At 34.0% G+C, this 18347-nt stretch overlaps 1 long non-coding RNA gene across 1 annotated transcript in view; it reads right to left on the bottom strand.

Annotated features, from left to right (window-relative positions):
- Positions 1-13504, bottom strand: part of LOC115288985 — a 40877-nt gene extending 27373 nt beyond the window's left edge. Inside the window, exons 1-2 of the long non-coding RNA XR_003907310.1 lie at positions 13486-13504; positions 6454-6633 (exon numbers count right to left, since the gene is read on the bottom strand). This is a non-coding gene — a long non-coding RNA (uncharacterized LOC115288985). The remainder of the gene's footprint in view (positions 1-6453; positions 6634-13485) is intronic.
- Between the last annotated feature and the right edge of the window lie 4843 nt (positions 13505-18347).

Genomic DNA, 18347 nt, shown 5'->3' with positions numbered 1-18347 from the left:
TCAGGGACTGCTTGGGTTTGAGTTGAGTCAGATCATTTGCCAAAGATGCAGTAGCATGGAACTGCAAGAGAATGTGGGGGCAGGCCCTGCAGTACCAGCAAAGTCGTGCCAGCAGGAGGGAAACTCCAGCTGCTGGGGACCCAGGCAGGCTGGGTCAGAGGTGACAAAGCCACAGAATCATGAGGGGGCAGGACATACAGTGTTAGCAAGATTTGTGCTGGTCTGCTATGGGAGGGGAACTGGAGCTGAGGGCTGACTGGAGGGGGCATGACCACAGGAAAGCAAGTGGGTGGGGAACACTGTTAACAAGTTAGGTAGTCAGTGATGGAGCCATGCTGATTCCTCATATGTCTCTGTGTTTATGCTGGGGGTTGGGGGAGGAAAATGGTACCTGTCAGTTCCTTTGTTCCTGGAGAAATCTCCAACAATTCCTGCCCCTCCATCACAATCTCGGAGATTAATAAACAAATCTCCCCTCCATATGTCTCAAGCAGTTTTCAAACTGCTACTCCTATGCTGTATCTTTATGGGGCCATTTGTTGTCATGTCTCTTTAAGGGCAAGGACTCCATTTCCTCTAGACCTCCCGAATCTCCCCAGAGCCTATAGATTATTTTAAAGTTTCAGGTTTTAAGCCCTGCTGATTTTAAGAACTTGTGAAATTCAGCCCGCCTGTTTTTCAGAACCGGGTGTTATGGGGATTTGTCTTCCTTATCAGGATCTCTGGTATGAGAGTCTGTGCCCCGCTCTCTGTACGCGTGGCATCCCTTTCTCCTGTGGACAGTCCATTTAGCTCACTGTCTCTGCCCTCTCCCATATGGCCTCTTCTTTACATTTAGCTGTGGAAAATTATTTCTGCCGGTCTTTTGTTATTTGCTGCATCATTTACATTGATGTAGCTGTTACCTAATTGTATCCATGGGAAGAAGCGAGTTTAGGGTGCTCCAACTCCACCAACTTCCCTGGAAGAAGTCTAATTTAATCCTATCTTTAAGCCTTTAAAAATGAGGTACCCTAGGTCCAAGGAATTAAGACATTCCCATGTCAACCAGAAAGTTAACAGCACAGCAAATACTATATAACAGCTCCCATTCCCTTCAAGTAAAACTGCTTTCGGCCCTCTCCTGCTTCATTGTTCAAGTTTGGTAGACTTAAACCAATCAGTGCAATCCGTTCTCCTAGACACAGCTGTTGTTTCAGGAGAGGAAACAATAATCCGTTGATTGTGGGCCAATCAAGATGAATTTTAGAATGGCTTCCAGGTAGAAGTATTCTCTTTCACTGTATATATATTAAGCACCTTGTAGGTATTTTTGCTATTGGTCACTGTCCTACAGCCCTGAGAGTAATTGCTCTGGTCTCTCAGATGACACATCACAGAGACAAAAATGCTGAGTTCTTTGAGATAACAATAAGCTGACAGATCACCAAACCTTGAATTCTGCCCTACATCTGCACTTCCACTTATATGAGCTAGTGAGTTTTATTTTTTATTAAGAGAGGAAAAAAAGAGTTTTTTCCTAACTCTTAGCACTTTTTATGCCCTCTCTTCTCTGATTCAGACTCTGGAAGAAGAGTTTGGTACCCTGATTCATTTTCAGTTTCCTTATAAATTCTCTCATTTCATATTTTTCTTCATTTGTTTTACTAATTTTTCTTATTCCATATTATAATTATTATTTAATAATTTTATATTTTCAGAAGAGTTGCAAAAATTGTTCAGTGACTGCCTAATGCCATTTCTTCCGTTTCCTCTAAGGTTAACATCTTATATAACACTTATCACAACTTTAAAATTAACACTGATACAATATGGGCACTAAAGTACAGTTTTCATTCAGATTTTACCAGGTTTTTTTCCCATTAATTTCCTAGGTCTTTTTTTTTTTTTTCCTGTTCCAGCATTTACTATGTGATGTCATGTTGCATTTTTTTCCTCAGTGTTCTCCATTTGTGAGTTCTCCACACTTAATTATTTTTCATAAGCTCGACGCTTTGGCAGACTAGTTGTCAGGTATTTTGTCTCCTATCTTTCTGTTTGGGTTTGTCTGCTGTTTTTTACTGAATCATCGAATTTATGGATTTGGGTGGAGAACATCGCAGAAGTGAAGTGTTCTTCTCATCACATTGTCTGAACTCCTTTGTAACCTTAGATTCCCTCTGCTTTGCTGTCACAGCCCTCACTTCTGAACTTGCAATTATGAGACTATCACAATATTCCAACTTAAATGGGTATATTCTATGAATGAGATTTATTTCTGTAATTAATATAGTCTCCCCCTTTAGCATCATGAGGCTTACTTGGCCAGCATTACTGGAAACAATTTATAGCAAAATAATGTCATGATTTCTAATAGTAATTTGCAAGGATTCTTGTTAGTCACTGATGTAAGATATATAAGACCTAGTCTCCCCTTTTCCCGTTACAGAAAATGGTGCAGATTTTATATAAAAATCTCAAAAAAGAACTGTGTTTAATTATGAACCTGAATGATTGACATAAATTGGTAAATTCCCTTGACAACCTAGACAACTCTTAGTTAATATAAACGTTTTATAATAAAAAATGGACTCCATGCCATGTATTTTAATAATTACTTCTCAAAAATTTAGAGCTAAATAAGAAAATCTATTATCAAGGGGATAAAATGCAGAAGAGCTATGATTCCACCTTTAAAAGATTCCGCTAAAAGTTATTTTGAACCTTATGTTATATTCAGGTCGACTGAAAGTTAAGACCTACTTCTCATTAAGTCAAATTAAATATAGTGGGAGACTACTTATACAACTATTACTTATGCCTTTCCTTTTTTCCTCTTTTTTCTTTTGAGTTCTCATACATAGACACAAACTTCTTTTTTGACTTGTAAGAAGGATATTTTGAAAATATATCACCCTAGGCAATATGGCATACTTTCTCCTCACTTTAGTTAAATGATGAAATTTTAATTTGTAAACCTTTGTAATATGTGAGATGAGTTATTTTAATAAATAACTACAGAACAAAAATAACGAAGTAGTTTAAATAAAATTAGGATACAATTCTTTAGCTTGTGGATAAAAACAATTATGAGTTCTTAAGATAAACCAGTATTACTATTTTTAAAAGATGATTCATATATACAGTACTATTTATTTTCTAAAATACAATCAATTTTATTTTATAACTCACATATTTAACAAATATTATATTTCAATTTCTTTAGCTTTGTTAGAGGTCTTATTTTAGATATTTTGCTAATAGTTTTCTTTTGAAACTTCAGGTGAAATAAACTCATTCAATTGATTTCTCAAATTGAGATATTTTTGTTCACATGGTATTTTAACTCTTTTCTCTCTAATAAATAACTTGAAGCCTTAAACTTTTTGTAATGATGGCAAGTGTGATTCTTCTAAGTAAGTTACTTCTTGCCTATTAACCACTTACTTCTCACTTAGAGATTAGGATTCTGTTTATGATGGCAGAATCACCCAACATTCACTATTATGGCAGTTGCAATAGTAGAAAACAGTAGGAAAGGAAGGGGGAAAGAGGTTTGTAGAAGAAGGAGAAAGGGAAGAGCTGTGTTTTAGAAAGATAAAGAAAACCATGCAATTTGCTTTCAGTATGAATCGCAATCCATAATACACAAAATCTACCCTTCAATTTATAATATACCAGTTAGATTTCCAGCCAGTTAATTGTTACAGGGAGTAAGGCTGAAATATCTAAACCTAAGTGGACAGACTATATAAAAAAATATAATATTAACAACAGTGAATTTGTTACCTATGTCTCTAATTTTAGAAAGAAAGGCTATTTCTTTTTATTGATATATAATTTACACATAACATTATATTTGTTTCAGGTGTACAACATAATAATTTGATGTATGTATATATTGCAGACTGATCACCACAGTAAGTCACATCGTTACACAAATTTTCCTTGTGATGGGAACTTTTAACATCTGCTCTCTTAGCAATATCCAAATATACAGTATGATAATGTTAATTATAAACACCATGTGGGATATTAAATCCCCAGGACTTATTTATTTATACCTGGAAGTTTGTATCTTTTAATTACATTTGTCCATTTTGCTATTAGAGTAGAATAGAATAGGAAAGCTGTTTTCTTTATAATTTAGTAATTTTGTTGTGGTGGTTGTTGCTGATTATGTATCTTACATGTTACTGATTGTTTATCATGTCTATTTATATCTGATACTTCATATCTTTTCTTACTTATCTATCTCCAATTCTTTATCATGCTCTAAATTTTAGAGTCAACACTAAATAAACATTGACAGTTATCTTGTCAACATGGTCAATGACGATGCATAATTTATGTCCTTGGGACTACCTTATCTATCGCAAGTTGAATGGTTGCCAAATGTTCCTAAATTATTACAATTCAATGTAACACCTTACTTCACTTTCCTCAGTAGAATATCTATCGATAATATGATCAGTGGAAAGTGAATACTTATTGAACCCAGATATTTTGTAGGTCAGAGAACATGGAAATAAAAATTGGAGTGTCTTATTTAAAAAATACAAATGGTTACATATATTTTAAGCAAGCATATCATTATTCAGGGCATTTATTCTGACTGTTTGTAATGGTCCATTGAAGTGTTAAAATGAAAAAAAAATTACAAAAACAAGATGGAACCTTAAGAGAGGTATACCTCAGTTCCTGCATAAAGCCAGTTTATTCCAGACATAAACACAGTAAACTCAAAGATATATACATGTTTTTTAACCATATGTAAAAAATTGCCTTTAGCCCACATGTCGTGGTAAGAAATTTATATTCTTTTTCTTTTTAACATAAAATGGTAAGTCACTATCACTGAAATAGTGTCCTTTTATCGACCTAAACATTGTCACCATTTTGTTTTAGTCCATAGGATCAATTTATTTGCATATTCTCAACATTTGCTGAATTCACCTTAGGCTCCTTAGATTAGAAGACTCAATAAAGAAAGTGAATACAGTTTTCTGACAAAAGTACCTCAATGTTCTTACATGCTTAATATATTCTATTTTTCTGTCTTTGTGGATAAAGTTCTCTGATCAACTGCTGAATTCCTGTTTTGCTCTCTCTTACAGATAAAGCATAACTAGTATCTGAAAGCAATTTTCTGTTACTGCTTAATTTTATATCTGAGCTCAATATAGAATTCTATTCTATCAAGTTTTTACTACAATAGATTTATTTTTATTGATCAATGACTTTAAGAGAAATAAACTTGCCTCCTTACTAATAAAAAGAATAGCAGAACAATAAACCAGTAGAACTATATAAAGAATTCTATCAGATGCCACATTAATGAAACTACAATGACAGCTCCCTTTGCTGTAGCCAAGTACTCATAACACAAATTATATAAGATATAAAATGTCAGGCTCTTGACTTTGCCATTGTTATTTTTCCTGAGTATGATTAATAAGCAAACTTTTGGCAAATGTAATCCATACATACCATGTGTGTTTCAATTCTATTTATTTTGTCAGTCTCAGTGAGAAATTAGTAATTTGTGTTTATAATCATTGGGTGTTTAAATAATTTAGCACAAGGAAAGATGATATATATGCTTTAAATTAAATTCAGTGAAGGCTCTTCTACAGTCACACTGGATACATTAAATACTTTTTTCAGTCTCATTTGAACCTGATATTTCTTAAACTAGACTCCTTACAGCTGAAGGTAATGATTCTCTAGGTTTAATGGAGAAAATGAAATTGCCCTCTTCATATATCTTATGAGCACTGAAGAAAAAAAAAAGGAATCTCAAAGCATTTTAGGAGATTTGAATCATGAAAAAATAGCAATCTTTAAAAAGCTTCCTTCCTATATTTATTTCTTTAGTCCATTCTTCCCTTGCTAATTCTCCCACACCACTCTAAATGCCCTCTTCAGACAAATGGTTCTTCTGTTTTTTGGCCAATGTTACAGCTAATAATAAGCACAAGTGCTTTTCATCTTCAAACTACTTTACAAGTATAAACAACCTTCTTAGCAACCAACGGAGGAAAATTAACATTATCACCATTATAGAAATGTGAAAACCAAATAACAACAAAAAAGTTGAGTGCTGATGCCAAAATGTAAGGCACAGAAATATATTAGAAAGGCAGTGTTTTTTCAAATTACTCAACAGTATTCAATTTCCTAAAACATCAAAATGTCTGGGTGGCCATTCTGGCAAGGTCACATAGAATATTGTTCTTGCTGTGTTCTTGCAGGGATACATATCATATATTATCATGTGGAAATCATGGAATGTGTGCCTTTATGGGCAGCTTTATATGTACACTTCCAGAACACCTACTCGGATTGAGCCCTGAATATTTATTTAATTTGTATGTTTGGACACATATATGCTTTGTGACAAAGTCATGGGTACCGATATGCATTGCATGACACATGATATATATTTTCTGTTTCTCATACTTTTCTCTGTACCTTTATCTCTTAACCTCATTACTCTTTGATGAAAGAGGCTGTCTTCCACTGTTTTCCGTCGGTGTGTGCCACATGGAATTACAGGCACTGAGCGTGGGTACTGAACGTAGTAGATGGTGGCTGGGAAGCTATCCATCCTCTCTGAATAACTTGCAGGCCACTGGGTTTTAATGACTCGGCCTTAAATGAAATGAAAAGCAGGCTGTCAACAAAGGTCAAGAAATTTTCGCATACTGCTAGTGTCATCACCACTTCTGTTCCTCAACGACCAATCCAAAGGAAATAGAACAGCATTTTGTTGCCTCAATGTAGGAGACAATAACATGGTATTTACTTATGAGTAAATTTTACTTTACAAATAAAATGCAAAACCTTTGCTGTATCTCCCAACTCAACACGAATCCAACATGAACAGAAAGATTTCATCTTTCAGTGCTCTGCAATTCTAGAAATTCCTTGGAGTATTACCTAGTAAAGCATGTTAGGATGTTGTTCCAAAAAAAAAAAAAAAAAAAAAAAACCAAAAGTAAAAACAAAAACAAAAAATCTGCTTTAGATTTTCTCTTGGGAGGAATTCTGTTTCAAAGCAAAGAAACCTGAATGTGAACCTTTTGGATATGCTGCTTTTATCTCTTTTACACTAATTTGCCTCCAGCTAACATGTCTTATTTGGAGTTTATCCAATTCTAAGAGTGTAGGACATTCAGAAATTATCTGGTCCAATGGTTGGCAAACTACTAGCTGAGGGCCATACCTGGCCCACAGACTGGTTTCGTACAGCTCATGTGCTAAAAATATATATATATTTTTTTCATTTTTAGAAGGTTGTGGAAAAGAACAAGAATATGTGATAGTGACTACATATGGCCTGTAAAGCTGAAATGTTTACTATCTTGCCCCTTAAAAAAAAGTTTTCAACTTCTGCCAATTAAATCATTCCATCAGAATCTTATTCCATGATACAGCTTTTTGTGGGTCTGGGTGTTAATTTTTTTCCCAGATTTATGGAGGTATGACTGAGGTAAAATTTTTATGTGTTTAAAGTATGTGGTGAGAACACTTGAGATCTATTTCCTTAACAAATTTCAAATATATGATACATTTTAATTAACTTTAATCACCATGCTGTACATTCGGTCTTAAGAACTTCTTATTCTTAGATCTGAATGTTTTTATCCTTCGGTCAGTATCTCCCCTTTTCTCCCAACCCTATCCGGTAACCACTATTCTACTCTATGTCACTATGAATTATACTTTTTTAAGAGCTGCATATAAGGGAGATCATGTAATATTTGTCTTTCTGTGTATGGATTATTTCACTTAATATAATGTTCTCTGAGTTTATCTATGTTGTTGCCAATAGCAAGATTTTCTCTCTTTTTAAGGGTGAATAATAGTGCATTGAACATAGCTACACCACATTTTCTTTATACACTCTTCTGCTGTTTCCATATCTCAGCTATGGAGAATACAATTAACATGTCAGTGTAGATATCTCTTCAAGGTAGTGATTTTATTTTCTTTGGCTGTATACTCAGAAGTGGGGTTTCTGAGTTATATGGAATTTTTATTTTCAATTTTTTTGAGGAATCTCCATACTATTATACATAACGATGTACCAATATACATTCCTGCTAATAATGCATAAAGGATCCATTTTCTCCATATCCATGTCAACACTTGCTATCTTTTGACTCTTTGATAATAGCCCTGCTAACAAATAGCCATTTTAGTTGTATCTCATTGTAGTTTTGATTAGCATTTCCCTGATGATTAGGAATGTTGAGTATCTTTTTATATACCTGTTAGGCATCTGTACATCTTTGGAAAATGTTTTTGTCAGATCCTTTGTCCATTGTTAATTGGGTTTATTATTATTATTATTATTATTATTATTATTATTTCCATTAGGTTTTTATATGAGTCTCTTATATATTTTGAATATTCACCTCTTTCCTGTTTTATGGTTTATAATTTTTTCTCATTTCATGGGTTGCCTTTTCATTTTTTTATTGTTTCCATAAATGTTCAGAAATGTTTTAGTTTTATGTAATTTCACCTTTGCTTTTATGTCCTGTGCTTTTATTGTCAAATCCAAAAAATCATTCTTAGGGTTAGGGTCAATGAGCTTTCCCCCTATGTTTTATTCCAAGAATTTAATGTCTTCGTGTCTTATGTTGAAGACTTTAATACATTTTCACTTGATTTTGTGTATGGTATAAAAAAATACAATTCCATCCTTTTACATGTAGATAACCAGTTTTGCCAACACAATTTATTGAAGGGACTATCCTTTCCCCATTGTGTATTCTTGGTGCCTTTGTTCCAGATTCTTGACTGTATATGTATAATATTTTTCTGGGCTCTTTATTCTGTTCCACTGACCTACCTGTCTGCTTTTATACTACTATCATACTATTCTGATTACTATAACTTTATCATATAGTTTGAAATCAGGAAGTATAGTGCTTCTAGCTTGATTTTAGGAGTTTTTTTGGCCTTTTCTATGAAAATAACTTTGGAATTGTGATAGGAATTGCATTGAATAGGTAGGTCATTTTGGGTAAAATGGGCATTTCAACAAAATTAATCCTTCTCATCAATGAACCTGAGATACTTTTTCATTTATTAGTGTCTTCTTCAATTTCTTTCATCAGTGTTTTGTAGTTTTCCATGTCCAGATAAACGAAAAAAGCAGCAAGGGTTAACTGAAAAACAGTGACGTTGGTTAACTGCAGGTGCTAAATATTGGAGTGAAAGAGATATAAAGGAACTAGCATTTCTCTATGAATCCATTTGGTACAATGTTAACTTTTGGAAACATGTCAAGGTTCTAGATATTCAAAAAATATATGACATTAAAAGATATGGAAAGGGAAACCAAAAACATAATCATGAAGAAAGCTTGAAAGAAATGATTCTACTTTTAAGAAATGAACAATGAGTTCTCAGTGATGAAAATAAGAATAGGGAAGGAAAAGAAAATAAAACCAATTCAGGTAATTTATAAGCACGGTGATAGACTGTGGTCATTTAGTTATGAACAGGATGAGATACTTGAAAACTGAAAATAAGTGCTGAACTCTTTTAGTAGTTCCCCTACTAAAGTTTAGTTTTACAGATAAAGCGATACTGAAATTATTTTAGATATATTATAGGATTGAGCAAATAAATAAATATTGTTGGGAGCCAGGGCTCTCAGTGTGGAGGAAGAATGTTACAGATGTTGGAAAGATAAAGATCTATAAAAAAGTCTGAATTATAATTAGAGACATTGATATGAACTTGAGATTTCTAAAATAGGTATTTGTGAAAATATATATATGTAAACATTTAGGCATTTTTTTATTATTCATGACAGTTTTGTTCACTAAAGTTGCTGTAAACACTGAATTAAATTTCCTTAGAGAAAACTTGGTTAAGTTTCTCTGAACTTCTAGTCATGCTGCCATCAACAGATCAATATATAACCTTGTTTTGTGTGTATTTCTATTTAAAGACCTCCTAGTTAACAGTTAATGTCAAATAGTTAACATTGAACTCATGTCCAACATCGTGCCGAGCAAAGTCTGTGTAACACACATATTCTCCGTGAGGCACGTCACATCTTCTTGCACTGAGGAACACTAGATAGATTTCATCATTGCCCCGGGGGTCCTGCAAACAGTGAACTCACAAGCAGAGATCACAAAAATTTAGAAAAGTGGCGCTAGGTAGACCAGCATAATATATATATATATATATTCTATTTCTCTGATGAACCTGACCCTGATTCTTACTATTACAAGTAGTTTCAATGAGTGCAAATAAATACTTCTTGAGAGAGAGAGAGAGAGAGAGAGGAATGCCCTGATATATAAGGAAAACACGAAGATTGGATTTCCATTTAGAAATTTCCAATATATATTAGCCTTTAGAGCTAGGATATTGTCTAGTAAAAAAAAAAAAAAACTGTTCTACTTTATATTCTCAGCATTTGTCACTCATTTAATCTATAAAAGAGTATTTCTCTTAATATTTTGAGAAAACTGATGCATGATATTATGGTTTTCATGTTCTTTCTGTGTAATAAGTGAGGAGTAATATAAAATTTTTTAGCCATGAGATAGCATGATTGAATTTGTATTTTAAAAGGATCTATGCACACCAGGAACTCTGTTGAGTTCAAGCCTCATGTCGGGCTCTGTGCTGGCAGCTCAGAGCCTGAAGCCTGCTTCTGATTCTGTGTCTTCTCTCTGCCCCTCACCCACTCATGCTCTATCTTTTAAAAATGAATAAATGTTTAAAAAAATTAAAAAGATAATGTAGTTTGTGGAAGAGTTTAGCTAAAGTCTGACTTCAGTGATTTCAAATGCTTTATCATGGATCAAAATCATTGTAAATCTGTAATTATTATGATATTGCAATAGCAATGAAATGGTATTGTTATAGACAGAATGTTTGGGTTACCCTAAAATTCATATATTGTAATCCTGTTTTCCAGTGTGATAGCATTAGGAGGTAGGGCTTTTAAAGGTGATTCGATCATGTGAATGGAGCCCTCATGAATACCTTTAGTACCTTTACCCTTAATTCCAAAGAGATTCCAAAGAGCTAGCTGAATTCTACCATTTGAAGACAGAGTGATAATAAGATGACCACTTATGAATCAAGAAGTAGGTTCTAACCAGACACCAAATCTTCTAATGCCTGGGGTTGGACTTCCCAGCTTCCAGAATCGAGAGAAAGAAATTTTTGTTGTTTAAGACATCCAGTCTATGGTATTTTTGTTATAGCATTCTGAATAGACCGAAACAGATAGAACAATAGATGGGGGTATAGAGAACCCAGAAATAGATTCATTTCAAAGCTCCATGCTGAAGGTTAGAAAGAAGTTTTCTTAAACATGACACATTTACAAAATAAAATAAAACAACTGAAAGATTGCTATAGCTAGATTAAAATTAAAAACTTATATACTTCAGGGGTGCCTGGGTGGCTCAGTGAGTTAAGCTTCTGACTCTTGATCTTGGCTCAAGTCATAATCTCATAGTTCATGGGTTCAAGCCCCATGTTGGCATCTGCACTGATGGTTTGGAGTCTGCTTTAGATTCTGTCTCTCCCTCTCTCTCGGCCCCTCTCCCACTTGTACAGGCGCTCTCTCTCTCTCTCTCTCTCTTTCTCTTACTCTTACTCTCTCTGAAAATAAATAAACAAAAAAATCTTTAAAAAAAACCAAAAAGCTCGTTTGCAGGCAAGGTGTCATTAATATGTTCAAATATGCCCAACCTTTAAATTCTTTATATCTACTAAGTGACAGATTTAAATGTCTAAAAATAACAAATATTGAGAGGATAAAATTAAATTGAAAATTAGAAATTATTGCAGATTATTAAATGGCCAACAAAGTTGAATGCATTTGTCATTATATCTGAAAGTACATAAATTCTCAAAGATAAATTTTATTTTTTTAATATTTACTATGGAGAGCAGCTTCCAGGTGACTCATTCGGTTTAAATCTCTGACTTTGGCTCAGATCATGGTCTTACATTGGTGAGTTTGAGCCCTGCATTGGGCTCTATGCTGACAGCTCAGAGCCTGGAGCCTGCTTTGGGTTCTATATCTCCCTATCTTTCTGTCCCTCCCCTGCTCATACTCTGTCTCTCTCTTTCAAGAATAAATAAACATTAAAAAAATTAAAAAGAAAAACCATTTACTATGTAGAAAATATTGCATTTTGTGCAAAAGGAATAGGTTTGAAATTTTTCTCAGCTGTATTATTTCTTAAATTGAAATGTTGAAGCAAACAAAAATTCCTTTAGAAAAACAATAAGGGAATTTTGACATATAATTTCAGTGAGTTATTTAAGGTTTTAGGGTAATTTCAAAAACATTAAATTGAGGAAGAAAGTGACTTGCAGAAAATAACATGCAGTATGATAATACATGTGTGCAAATGGTTACTCTAAAACATTACCATATATCATCTAAATTATATGTGGAGTGAAAATAGAAAGATATGAATGGTGGGACACCTGGGTGGCTCAGTGGATTAAGCATCTGACTCTTTTGATCTCCTGCTTCATGGGGTCAAGCCTTACACCAGGCTCCATGCTATCAGCACAGACCCTCGTTAGGATTCTGTCTCTCCCTTTCTCCTGCTGCTGCCTTGCTGGCACTCTCTCTTTAAAAATAAATGAATAAACTTACAAAAAATGAAATATATAAATGGCATTTATAAAGGTTAAGCAGAATAGTAGTTATGTCTGGTAGAAGCAAAAGATATAATTGGAAAGAAGAACACAAGGGACTTCAAATATATTCATAACATTTTGTCTTAGGTTGAGTTTTGGGTGAATACATACTTACAAACATATACATATATGTACCTATAGATGTTTATATATTTAATGTTTTTAACTGAAAAAATAAAATAGAAATTAAAGTAAAAATGAAAAAGCAGTTGAAATTTTTTAAATGGATGAAGAGCATCCAGGGCACAAACATCAGGTTATAAAATAATCACAGAGATGTAACATACAGCAAGGTGACTGCAGATACTAATATTGTATTGCACATTCAAAAGTTGCTAAGAGTGGATCTTAGAATTTCTTATCACAGAAGAAAACATTGTAACTATGTAAGGTGATGGATGTTAACTAGACTTGTTCTGGTGATCATTTCACAATATATACAAATATCAAATTATTATGTTGTACACCTGAAACTAATATAGTGTTATATGTCAATTATAACTCAAATAAAAAATGAAAAATAAAAGGTAGAGAAAAAGTGAAGTCTAGAGTTAGCCTGTGTGGCATCCCTATATATTGCTACTCAGTCATCTTGTGACTTTGCACCATTCACTTACCCACTCTGGGCATCAAGTTTCTTACATTTATTTATTTATTCATTCGTTCATTCATTCATTCATTTATTATATTTGAGAGAGAGAGAGAGAGAGGGCACAAGTGAGCAAGGGGAAGAGAGAAAAAGAGAGAGAGAGAATCCCATCAGGTGCAAAGAAAGAGAGAAAGAGAAGTGGGGCTTACCCAATGCAGGACTCCTGTTCACCTTATGCAGGGCTCATGCCCAATGCTAGAACTCATGAATTGTGAGATCATAACTTGAACTGAAGTCAGATGCTTAACAACTGAGCCACGCAGGTGCCCAAGTTTCTTACTTTTAAATTGAGATACAAGGTTTGGTGAAGTCAATGTATGTCAGACGCTGAGATCAGTACCCAGCATATAGTAATGTAAGCTAGTTTTTGAAAGTGGGTGAAGAAAGTGAAGCAAAAGTAGGAAGTGTGCTAATGAGTGTGGTTTATACATCTAAAGAAAGAGAGATCAGTGTAAGGGATATGAAAAGCCTTAAAAATTAATCTTCCCACATCCAACATATATTTCATCATATTAAGATGAAAACAAAATGTGAGCTGATGAAAAAGATAGAGAATGTATTTTCAATAAACATATCTTTTTATAAGGTTTCTCAATCTGTAATCCACCATTGGGATTCAGTGATCTTTGACCCCATGTAACTGAATGCAAAAAAAAATCTGTGGCATATGGTGTCATATGAAAATTATCAGAATCTGAACAGTCAGTGACCCCCAAAACTTAATGTACTCAGAATTAAGTTTTAAGTCAGTAAACATTTGTGTCAGACCATGGAAGATGTTATTATAAAAATAATGTAAGGCAATGATACAGAGAAAGCTGACCACCACTTCCCTTCTGTGAGTCTTAAGAGGAGTTGGCAATGGAAATCATACTGGCACTAAAATCTGTAGGAGTTCCTCCATGCAATACAATTTACAAAAACAAAGAAACAAACAAATTAAAAAAAAAAACAACTCAAGACATTTCATTTGGGGAGGTTCAGCTGGTTTGCTAGGGTTGGAGCACTATGCACAAGGAGGGGTATTCGAGAAAAGTCTGGACTGTAGATTGGTTTTGGACATGCTGTGGACTAGTTTCTGTTAGGTCTCTTGGAAAGCTTTAGATCTCTTGTATTCTGAGCAGTTGAAGCAATTGGCCTATAATCCATTTGCTGGAGGCGGGTGGTGATCCATTAATCCTGGGGTAAAAAACAAAAGCAGTGACCTGGTCTACTTTTTAGTCAATTAGCCTTCCAGATAAATAGACTAAAGATGTTTACAAGGAGGAAAAGGACTTATCCACTGAATGTCTTTATTTTTTAGTGTTTATTTTATTTATTTTAAGAGAGAATGAGCACAAGCAGGGGAGGGGCAAAGATGGAGAGAGAGACAATTCCAAGCCCACCATAGGGCTCAAACTCACAATCTGTAAGATCATGATCTGAGCTGTAATCAATAGTCAAACACTTAACCAACTGAGCCATTCAGGTGTTCGTATTGAGTGTCTTTAGACAAAGGGTCACTTATAGTAAATGAACCTAGAGTCTATGAAGCATGCTTTCCTGATGAGTGTCACATAAACTGCCAGCCTCTCTAGAGTAAAAGACTAGGTGTTTTGTAATTTAAATATTTTCTTCTCTATGTGAGATAATTCTGGGAACCTCACTTAAAGACTTCATCCATTATTCTGTGCCAAAGGTCATGTCCTATAGATACCTGTGATAGCCCAGAGTTCTCCCTTCTTGGGAGGCTTTTGTTGTATCCTTAAAATTATGAGTAACTAGGTAAGATCTTTGATTACTATGCATCTGATTGAACAATCTGATCCCTTGTGTCACTCATACTGATTGTAGGTACCCCCATCCCCAAGCATAGCACCCTTACTTTCAGGTAGGACAAACACGGAGGTATATTTTCTGCTCCAGAGCTCCTTGTGTGGTTAGCCATAGCAGGGGTTTTGATTGAAATTGCATCTGCACTTGACTTCATCCCTTTCCCTTTCCGGCTTCCTCCACTCCCTCATCAGTTTCTCTGTGTAGCACTTTAAGAAATTGCTTGCAGGGGTGACTGGGTGACTCAGTCGGTTAAGCAATCAGCTCTTGGTTTCAGCTCAGGTCATGATCTCAAGGTTTGTGAGTTGAAACTCCACAATGGGCTCCGCACTCACAGTGAGGAGCCTGCTTGGGGTTCTCGCTTTTCCCCTCTCCCGTTGCCCCTCCTGTGTTCTCTCTCTCTCAAAATAAATAAACCTAAAAAATAATTACTTGCATTTGAATCATTTTTTGAATATTTGATTTGATTTCAAAAACATTTGATCTGTTTTTGAAAATTTCCACTTCTGTAGGCTTTATATAATGAGATATTTGGACTTTAATATGACTGTAATACATACAAACATGGAAACCACTGAAGGGTTTGGAATAGAAAAACCATTCCAAAAATTATGAGAAAAAGATGAGGGAAGTGAGCTGTGATACTTATCAGCAAAGAAGATGTTACTACTTTTCATTTTATTAATAACTTCTTTCCTTTGTTTTTTTATCAGTTCTTCACTTTACTCATTGCAATGTTCCTGAAGTTCAATGATATAAATACCGAATCTGAAGGACAGTTCAGTTTTTATGAGGAGCAGCACTTTAAATCTGTTGAAACCAAACAAATATAGTATGCTATAATCAGTAAACATTTTTTCTGGATAACTTCTACAAATGCCGACATATAAAAATTTTAAATCCTGTGAAGTACCAATTGAACAAAGCAATTTTGCTAGGGAAAATATGAAAAGTATAGAAACAATAAAGTGCAATAAGGATTCTGAGAACACTGGTTCATTGCTCCAAATACTTGAGAGACCTCTCAGGCTTAATTGAGTCAAAATAACTTGTCAAGTTGAGCTGACCCAATATACATTATCCCTGATTAGGTGACAGCAGGGATGTGAGGAAGGAAAGAAATAGGAGGGATAGAAACAAACCAAAATACCTTAGAATTAATTTTGTATTAAATTTTTTTCAAAGTCTAGTATTTATTTACAGTCAGTGAAATGAGAATAAAAGTCTATTTCATTAAAATTATAATGACTGATGAACTCTCTCCTATAGAGTAGGTCCATAAGAACATTTTAAGTCTTAGATAATAAATGCTTGGCTAGAATCCTCTAGGAAAAAGAAAACAAATTATGTATTAGTTGTTTAATGCCATAAGTTAAAGAAATTGATGCTTATGTATTTCTGATAAGAGTTAATACAGGGAAATTTAATTAAATATTAACAGAAGACTTTGAGTAAGAAAACATATGAAAACATATACCCATCCAGAATAATAGAAGTAAAATTGCTGAAAAAATATTGGAATAAAATGGAACTTACTATTTATGCAAAGGCTATATAGCTTGTTGAAGAGAAAGAAATATAAATTCATTCTGCCTAAGTTCAATTCTTGGTTCTGACATTTATTAGCACTATGATTTGGGGTTGGGCACTAGGCTATGTGTCATTTTTCCATTGTCTAAAATAAAAGATAATAATACCTACCTCAATGGCTTTTGAAAATTATATCCATACATATATATGTATATATATGTATATATGTATATATATATATATATATATATATATATGGCCCTTAGAATATTCCACTTAGAATGTAAAGGTTATAATATTTAAATCGTTTAAAATGTGGAAGTTAGGCAGTAACACCATATAAGTGTTATATTTTGTTATTATTATGATCTTTAATTAATATTTATGCCTTAATAACTAAGGAATAAAAATACAAAAGAGCATTTGTAAATGTTAAATTTAAAAAGATGTTTAACACATAGGCAAATATGCTAGTATTTAGGTTAGGAAACTAAAAATGGCAGATTTTTAATGTCAACCTTTTATTAACAAAAATAAATGCACTTATAAATATCTGAAATTTTTTCATTGTATTTGTTCTCTCTTTTTCCACTGGCATTTTTACTTTTGATTTCTAAGTATTTATTTATTTTGGAAAGAGAGAGAGAGAAAGAGAGGGGCACAGAGAAGGGGATGGAGGATCCAAAACGGGCTCTATGCTGACAGCAGAGACCCTGATACAGAGCTTGAACTCACAAACCGAACCATGAGATCCTGACCTGAGCCAAAGTCAGACACTTAACTGACTGAGCCACCCAGGACATCCCTCCACTGTCATTTTAAAATGCTTCTGTAGGAATATTCCTTCAAAATATTTTTATGGGATAATATGTCCACCTAAGCAAAAGAATTCATTAACATGTATGAGAAATATACAAATTACAGCATATAACACCAATTAATACATCAATTAAATTGCTAATGATTAAACTTTAATGATGTTTCGGACACTGTAGTGCTCAGAGGTAAGACAGAAATGAATATGACAAACTTCCTGCTGTGGCACAAGCTCACCATCTATTAAGAGGAGAGACACACTTCCCAGTTCCTGCATATTCTGATGGGTTAGAGTAGTGTTTTGTCCAGGGAAACGCAGAGATGAGGCTCCTCACCTTGACAGTGGAGCCCAGCATGACTTCTACCACTGAACACTATTATGTGGAATTTGAATTGTTTTCTGTCTACTGTAAAATTAAACTATATCACATTTAAGATCTTCATAAACAAGACCATCATGTATCTGTTAGCTGTCCATATACAGAAGCACCAAGATGTTTGAACCAAATATAAAATTTCTGACAGCAAATTGGCCTGATTTAATGCCAGAATTCATCTACAGACTTAATTACTTATGGAAATGAAAGATGAAGTACTCTACCACCGGTATACTAAATGTAAACTTGTGAGGAGTACCCTGCTCCTCTGAGTTTCCATATTTGTGAAATAGGGATAATTAAATAAACTCAACTGCTAAGATTCTAGCACAAGCTACAATGCCTGGACACAGTGGGCTTTCCATATGTGGCGGCTAGAATCTGTTGTTATATTCTTATTATTTTTAGGAACACATTAAATTTAAATTAATGCTGATAACCATCTAAAAGATGACTTTCTTCTTCATCATTTTATT

Source organism: Suricata suricatta, chromosome 4 (assembly GCF_006229205.1).
Source record: "Suricata suricatta isolate VVHF042 chromosome 4, meerkat_22Aug2017_6uvM2_HiC, whole genome shotgun sequence".
Taxonomy (NCBI): Eukaryota; Metazoa; Chordata; class Mammalia; order Carnivora; family Herpestidae; genus Suricata; species Suricata suricatta.
The sequence above is the reverse complement of the archived record's forward strand: the minus strand, read 5'-3'. Positions and strand labels throughout refer to the sequence as shown.